The sequence below is a fragment of the Beta vulgaris genome, chromosome 6 (assembly GCF_026745355.1).
Source record: "Beta vulgaris subsp. vulgaris cultivar EL10 chromosome 6, EL10.2, whole genome shotgun sequence".
Classification (NCBI taxonomy): domain Eukaryota; kingdom Viridiplantae; phylum Streptophyta; class Magnoliopsida; order Caryophyllales; family Amaranthaceae; genus Beta; species Beta vulgaris.
The window spans coordinates 17,901,069-17,907,833 of NC_079207.1; the positions used below are offsets into that span (position 1 = coordinate 17,901,069).

Consider the following 6,765-nt stretch of genomic DNA (forward strand, 5'->3'; position numbering starts at 1 on the left):
ATGTTGTCCGTGATCTGATTTTGAGTGAGAGCATTCGAAGGAAGGAGAGTGGAGAATCATCTGGAGCATACAGTGCAGAAGGTAGAGGGAGGGGAAAGGGAGGAACTTTCAGGGAAAATCGGAGTCAAAGGGGACCGGAGTAAGTCAAAAGGCAGGGCTAGTGTTACTTGTTGGGGGTGTGGTAATGAAGGACATTTAAAGAGAGATTGTCCTAGGAAAGAGAATGGGAAAGGGAAGAAGAAGGTTCAAGAAAGTGATGATGAAAAAGAAGCATCAACTAACTTGATTTCTGAGTACGATTCTGATGCTTTGATGGTAAGCATGGATGATCAGGAAGAGTTGGTTGGGTGCTCGGGATCATGGGTCTTGGATTCGTGTTCTTCTCATTATTCCTCACCATGCAAGGAGTTGTTTCAGAATTTCAAACCCGGAAAACTTGAAAACACTACTACAAATATGTGCAAATGTATCACCTATGAGAGACCTCCTTAATGACATGAGTGATTATTCAGCAAAAAAAACCTAATTTGTTTAAAAGGTGGTCTGTTATAACATGATAAATGAGACCTCTTCTTTAAAAAGGTGGTTTTTTTGAACCTTATCAAAAGTTTCCTATATTAAAGAAACCACTTATTCCTATTAAGGGGTGATTTTAATTTTATATTTAAAAAATACAAAATTCCATATATTCATTTACGTGTTTTTAGGTTCAATAATAACTATATTACTAATTATTAATTAAAAAAAAATCAACACACATCTATATCCAGTAACAGTTAGTTACCTCTTATATCTCTATTTTAAAAAGGTAAAACTCTAAATATACTATTGTTTAATTACTTAATTTTACTTTTAATTTACTTACTCCATCATTAACAAATTATACGCAATGCAATTTGAAAGCGAATAATACAAAAAAGCCAAAAGCGTAGTTCTGCTTGCTTGTTTCTCATCTTCCCACTTCCCTCAAACACCCGGTAGAACATAACTGCACCACTCGCCTGAATTTTGCCCCAAAATTCAATCGTCGGAAACCGTCGCTTTACCTTGCCGGCCAATTCGTCTGTCAGCGGAGTCGTGTTTGTCGTCCAATTACATCTTTGTCGGTATCTTAATTTCGTTCGCTAGTGTTCCATTACCACCACCACTCCCCAGCAACGCCACCACGCCACAGCGACGCCAATTCATCCGCCAGTATCCTGGTAATAAACTAATTGAACCGAATTCATCTCGCCCTCCAACTTGTTTTGTTAGGGTAATTGAAATATATATATTTTTATCGAAATTCTTGTTTAATTTGTTTGTAGATTTTCATTATAAATTAAAGTGTGTCCTGAATTAAAATCTTTTTGAAACTTGTTAGAGTATGATGGTAGATGAATTGTGTGAAAATAATTTGTAAACGAAAAAAATCAGAACTAGTTAAACTTGGAGTTCAGGGGCTTCTCTTATTATGATTCTTTCTATCACCAAAAAACCCAATCGACAGTGTAAATTAAGGTGAAGAAGGACATGTCATTTTCAGATACCATAGGCACAATAAAACTTACATCCTCGTCAGATATCATATGTAGTAATGACGGAAAACAAAACTTTTCAAAATTCTAAAATTAGTTCATTATGGATTTGCATAGGATCAAATTCTAACCACATTTTAAGGTTTAGCTTGATTATTAGCAATTGAATTTTGGGTATTCATAACACAATCAACTAGAAAGAGTTAATTCTGAATATTGTTTAATTACTTAGTTTCCTATGATTTATATTTTCATTGGCTATGTTATGATTCTATTTTAGGATGCCTTTGCTGTATGCTGATGGGTGTATGCATAGTGGATTTTTTTTAGAGCTAGGCTTTGTGAGGCTTTCTTGTTCTCCCTGATAGATTTATGCAATACTCTTAGTTTTGATTTCGAAACCATGCCTGGCAGATATCCAGCAATGCTTCTACTGGAATCACATTGATCGGACACTCAGTTATGTACTCAGGTCCATCAAACCACGGGCTTCTTGGTTGTTTTACTCCATGCCTGCAAAAGGAACTGCTATCATGTCCTTTTACTTCTCTTGTCCTGCTATTATTGTAATTATAGATAAACTAATAGAAATCGATTAATATGAAAACTATCTAATATTGTGTGGACCCTTGTGATTTTGTTCTTGATTCTTTTGGTCCTTTTCTAAAGTGGTGTGAGCAAGTCCAAATTTTACTGTTTGAGTGGGTTTTTTACGTGCCTATTTTGTTCTTTCACCGCGCCATAGTAATCGAGCTATGACAGATTAATCTTCGCTTCGTTGCTCTAGTTGGCTGCCTTTAGCTAGAAATCTCTTGACAATTGATGTGTTATACTTGTTGATGTCGAGTTGAAATGATGAAATATGCTTGTAATCTGATTGAGACCTATATTAGGGATTGTCTGAATATGGTATGTGTGATTATTCCTTTGGCTATTCACCATAAGAAAATACATAATGGCATTAAGAGCCTATAAATAACTAAAGTGAACACTTGGTATCTATTAAAATGTAATTGTGATTCTCAAATCTTATGTGTTAGATTGGGTATATATTGTGTCCTTTGCATGTTTCTAGCAGCCATTTTTGCAAGCAGTAATCTTGGCTAACTTAATCTAACCTGTAAACATACACCAAATTAGTTTGAAAGAATTTGGAGGTAGGGCCAACAACATTGCAATGGGATGACATTATGCACATTTTATTTCCTATTTCCTTCTGTCTTTTGGGTCATGAATATCTAAACATAACAGATTATACATCAACTGATATGTTAGTTGGAAGCCAATACTTCTACCCATACATTTGAGGATGTTTTTGGAGGTGATTGTTGAAAGGACTCAGAAAAATATAGTAGGCATATCTATTTAGGGCTTACACATGATGGCGCATAATGCGCCTTATCCTGATTTTGTTGATTGAATATTGCAGAAGTATCCAGCAAGGGTCCAATCCAATGCACCTCGGTATGAACATTTTCTAGCAAACTTTTGTTCAGAACTCATTTTGTAATTTTAGCATCATACTGGATATTAACCTTCATAGGAAGATGAGGACAAGAAGCTCCTACTGGGAAAATAGCAAACTGCACAATCTCAGCTTGATGAGATTATCAAAGCAAAAATCAGACTAATTCAGAGAACACTGAGGTTGGCTCCCCAAAATCTTATTTTTGCCATTTCTCAAAATCATATTTATGTGAAATTCTAGAACCTTTAATTTGGATGCAGAATTCCAGACAACACTTTCCCTTCCACAATCTGACTCAGTTTGTCTTGTTTTTGCTTTGTATCTATTTTCGATGTTTCAGTTGAAGCAATCTGTTGAGTAATTAAAGAATGATATAAATAGTCTCAAGGTAATGCATCTACTCTCTTTCTATCACACTCTCTTTCCCCCAAAAGGTTTGGTTTTTAATTTGTTCCTTATGTCCTTACCAATTACAGTCAAAGCTTAGTGCCACAGAATTGAGTACACTGGAAGAGGAACACAAGGCTCTCTTGTCAGAGAAGGATGGAGAATTGGAGTACATGCGGAGTTTGGATACCAAACTCGAGAAACTGAAGGTACATGTCAAATTGCCACTTCGTGCTCTACTGTTGCTGTTTGCTAAAACTGCAATGTGCTTCCTGTTATTATTAATGTAGTTTCGCAAGATCCAAAATTATTCATGACTATAGAATATGGTATGTTTGTTCACTTAATCAGAAAGTATAAGTAGGGTACCACAGTAAGTTATGATAGAAAGATTACCTATTTTGTAAACTCTACCCACTTGGCCACTTGAGTTGTGACTTCTTTTGATATGAAGTAAATGCATTTTTTCTACTAAATACTATTAAAACAGTGATATTTTCTATTCTTAGTGAATTTCGCATGTGATCAGGTGTGCGTGCGGAGGAGACTACAAGGTGGATACATGCGGTTGTGATGTGGGAGAATAGTGTATTATTGATATCAACTCTGAATGAATTGTGTAAGTCTTGACTTTTGCAGAAACATGGTAGTTATGGATTCAGTTAACCTCATAGGTAATTGTTTCATTGAAACAATGTAGGAAAATTTCTTCCCATTCACATGCATGTTTATCTTTTTAATGTTTTATACTTTGCAGTATTTTGGCGAAATTACAACTGAATTTTCTCAAAAATAAGCTTGATGAGCTCAGAGACTTGTGGATCAAATATGTGGATGAATATAAACAAGTGGATGAAGAACAATCGGAAGATAATGACCATTTTAATTAGGATGTGTGTATTTTCCTTTTGAGCGGGATTAGGGAGGTGCTTCTATTTTTGTACACATGAATTGGAAGAAACGGGCCTAGGTGCTCTATTTTTTTTTTTTATAACTTAGTTGAATTTTTGGAATCTTTTAAACATTAAATTGATATGCATGTGATTTTGTAGTGAATGATATTGAATGAATGAAAAGGTATTCCAATTTTGAAGTCATCTAAATTATCTCAATACAAGTGCCTAGATGTTCTATATATATGTAAATTAGCAGCAAGTGAAATGGATTGGAGAACCGCGCGTATAATAATATTGAAATATTGTTATTGTCTTATTTTTTTTTAAAAAAAAGAAGTTAAAGAGACCACCTTTTCCTTTTAGGTGATGTTTTAAGGGATGATTAAAAAGACCACCTATATATTAAAAATGATTTCTTTGTAAGATAAAAAAGACCACCTATCTGTAAAATGTGGCGCCTTATCCTTCTTCTTTTTTTCCCTATTTAAATTCATAAATAACCACTTATTTTAAGGAAGCGGTCTCTTTTATCAAATTAAGAAACCACCCGCAATAAGTGGTTATTTATCCTGAGAGACCTGTGAGCTGAAGACCACCTCTCATGTGGTCTCTAAATGAGATTTTAGGGGGTCTCTTTAGGCTTTATTGTAGTAGTGAAAGGTCTATCTTGCAGATGGCAAGGTAGTGGAAGTCATGGGGAAAGGTGATGTGAGTGTGAAACTCACTCATGGTGGCTCGTTGGAGTTGAAGACTGTCAAGTATATCCCAAGGTTGAAGAAAAGCTTGATATCAGTAGCCCAACTTGCTACATCCGGTTACAAGGTTGTGTTTGATGGTGGTTCTTGGAAGATTGTCAAGGCAGCAATGATCATAGCTCGTGGGACAAGGAGTGGAACACTTTACACCATGGGGAGCACAACAAAGGGGTCCGGGATTGGGATGAGAACTTCATGTAAGGTGTCATTTGGTCGGAAAACTATCGATAGTGGTCCAACGGATGAGAACCGTGGTGAAGCGGTATCCCGGTGGCAAATTGACCGGTAAGCGCATAAGGTGAAGGACGGCTCACAAGCATGTTGTGCCGGAAATCCTAAGTGGAACAAAGGGTGTATTGTTCGAGTGGGAGCAATGTGAGTTTGCTTTTAGAATAATGAGAAGCTTCGTTGGCTTAGGTGGTAATTGGTTTTATTGAAGTTTGATGAGACTTCAATGTGCTTCTTTGGTTGGAGGGGAAGTGGTTATCTTCCTTAGTTGTAGAGGAAGGGATCTTCATTTGGTTGTGCTTGTCTCTAAGGTGATCCAACCTCCGGGGTAGGAGGTGTGTAGGTTCATGGAGTGATGGTGCAATGATTTGGAGTTTAGTCATTAAGAATTAAAATCGGTGTAGACTTTGATGTCTTTTTGAATTGGAGTTGGTGCAAACTTCGATGTCAGTTTCCTTGGTGTTGAGGAGATGTTGTCATGGCATGCTTGATGTATGTCATGGTTTGGACACGACTAGAGATTGCTTTTGCAGTGGGAGTTGTGTGTAGGAGTTGAGATGAATGAGAGGATGATGAAGGTATGAAGTTATCTTCACTTACACCTATCTCCAAGTGGGAGATTGTTGGGTATATGGTAGTATATGAATGGACATATCTTTCAATCTATAAATGATTTTGAGGTGATTCAAAGTGGAGGTGATAGCTTATTCCGAGAGCTTTCCAATGATATGTCATATTTCCAATTCCGGTGAGAAACGAGAAAGTTATGACGGTTTTAAGAAGAACTGACGAAACTGACGAGTTTCTTCAGCGTTTCTGTCCGCCCGCGTGCTAGGACCTGCGCCCGCACGATGTCGAGCTGCGGGATACAAGCTTTCCGGTTTTCTTTTATTATTGTTGTTTAATGAGGGTATAAATAGGTGCCCTAATTATGATTATCATTATTCATCATCTCTAAACACATATTTGAGAGAGAAAGACTGTAGAGAGAGTTCTTGAGTGCTTTTGTAATCTTTCTTGAATATTCTTCGATTCCTAGTGCAGATTCGTGGTTTTTCTCCCAGTTCTTGGGTTTCCACGTAAAATTTCTGGTGTGTTCTTTCCTGCTTTATTATTTGATATTATTCTTAGATTGATAGTCAATAGTACTTATAAGTGGTATCAAGAGCTAGTTTGATTATTGTCTAGATCTAGAATAATTAACAATGGAGGATTCAAATATTAGAATTGAGAAGTTTGATGGGACAGATTTTGGATATTGGAAGATGCAAATAGAAGACATCTTATATCAGAAAAATCTGTATCAACCTTTGTCTGAAAAGCCTGCTGAGATTGAGAGACTAAATGGAAGGTACTGGACAGACAGGCACTAGCGGTGGTGCGTTTGACATTGGCTCGGACTGTGGCGTTCAATGTCAAGGATATCAAAACAACGGCTGGATTGATCAAAACTCTGTCAGATATGTATGAGAAGCCCTCAGCAATGAATAAGGTATATCTGATGCGTCGTTTGT

The 6,765-nt window shown here is 36.6% G+C and overlaps 1 long non-coding RNA gene across 2 annotated transcripts; it reads left to right on the plus strand.

Annotated features, from left to right (window-relative positions):
* The first annotated feature begins 896 nt into the window (after positions 1–896).
* On the plus strand, positions 897–4,460 carry LOC109135273 (uncharacterized). 2 transcript variants are annotated; one of them, XR_008969857.1, is made up of 7 exons: positions 897–1,202; positions 1,932–2,981; positions 3,061–3,164; positions 3,326–3,373; positions 3,462–3,581; positions 3,902–3,991; positions 4,130–4,460. It is a non-coding gene; the product is annotated as an uncharacterized LOC109135273 (long non-coding RNA). The 2 variants fall into 2 exon arrangements; XR_008969856.1 differs by having other exon boundaries at positions 1,932–3,164.
* The last annotated feature ends 2,305 nt before the right edge of the window (positions 4,461–6,765 follow it).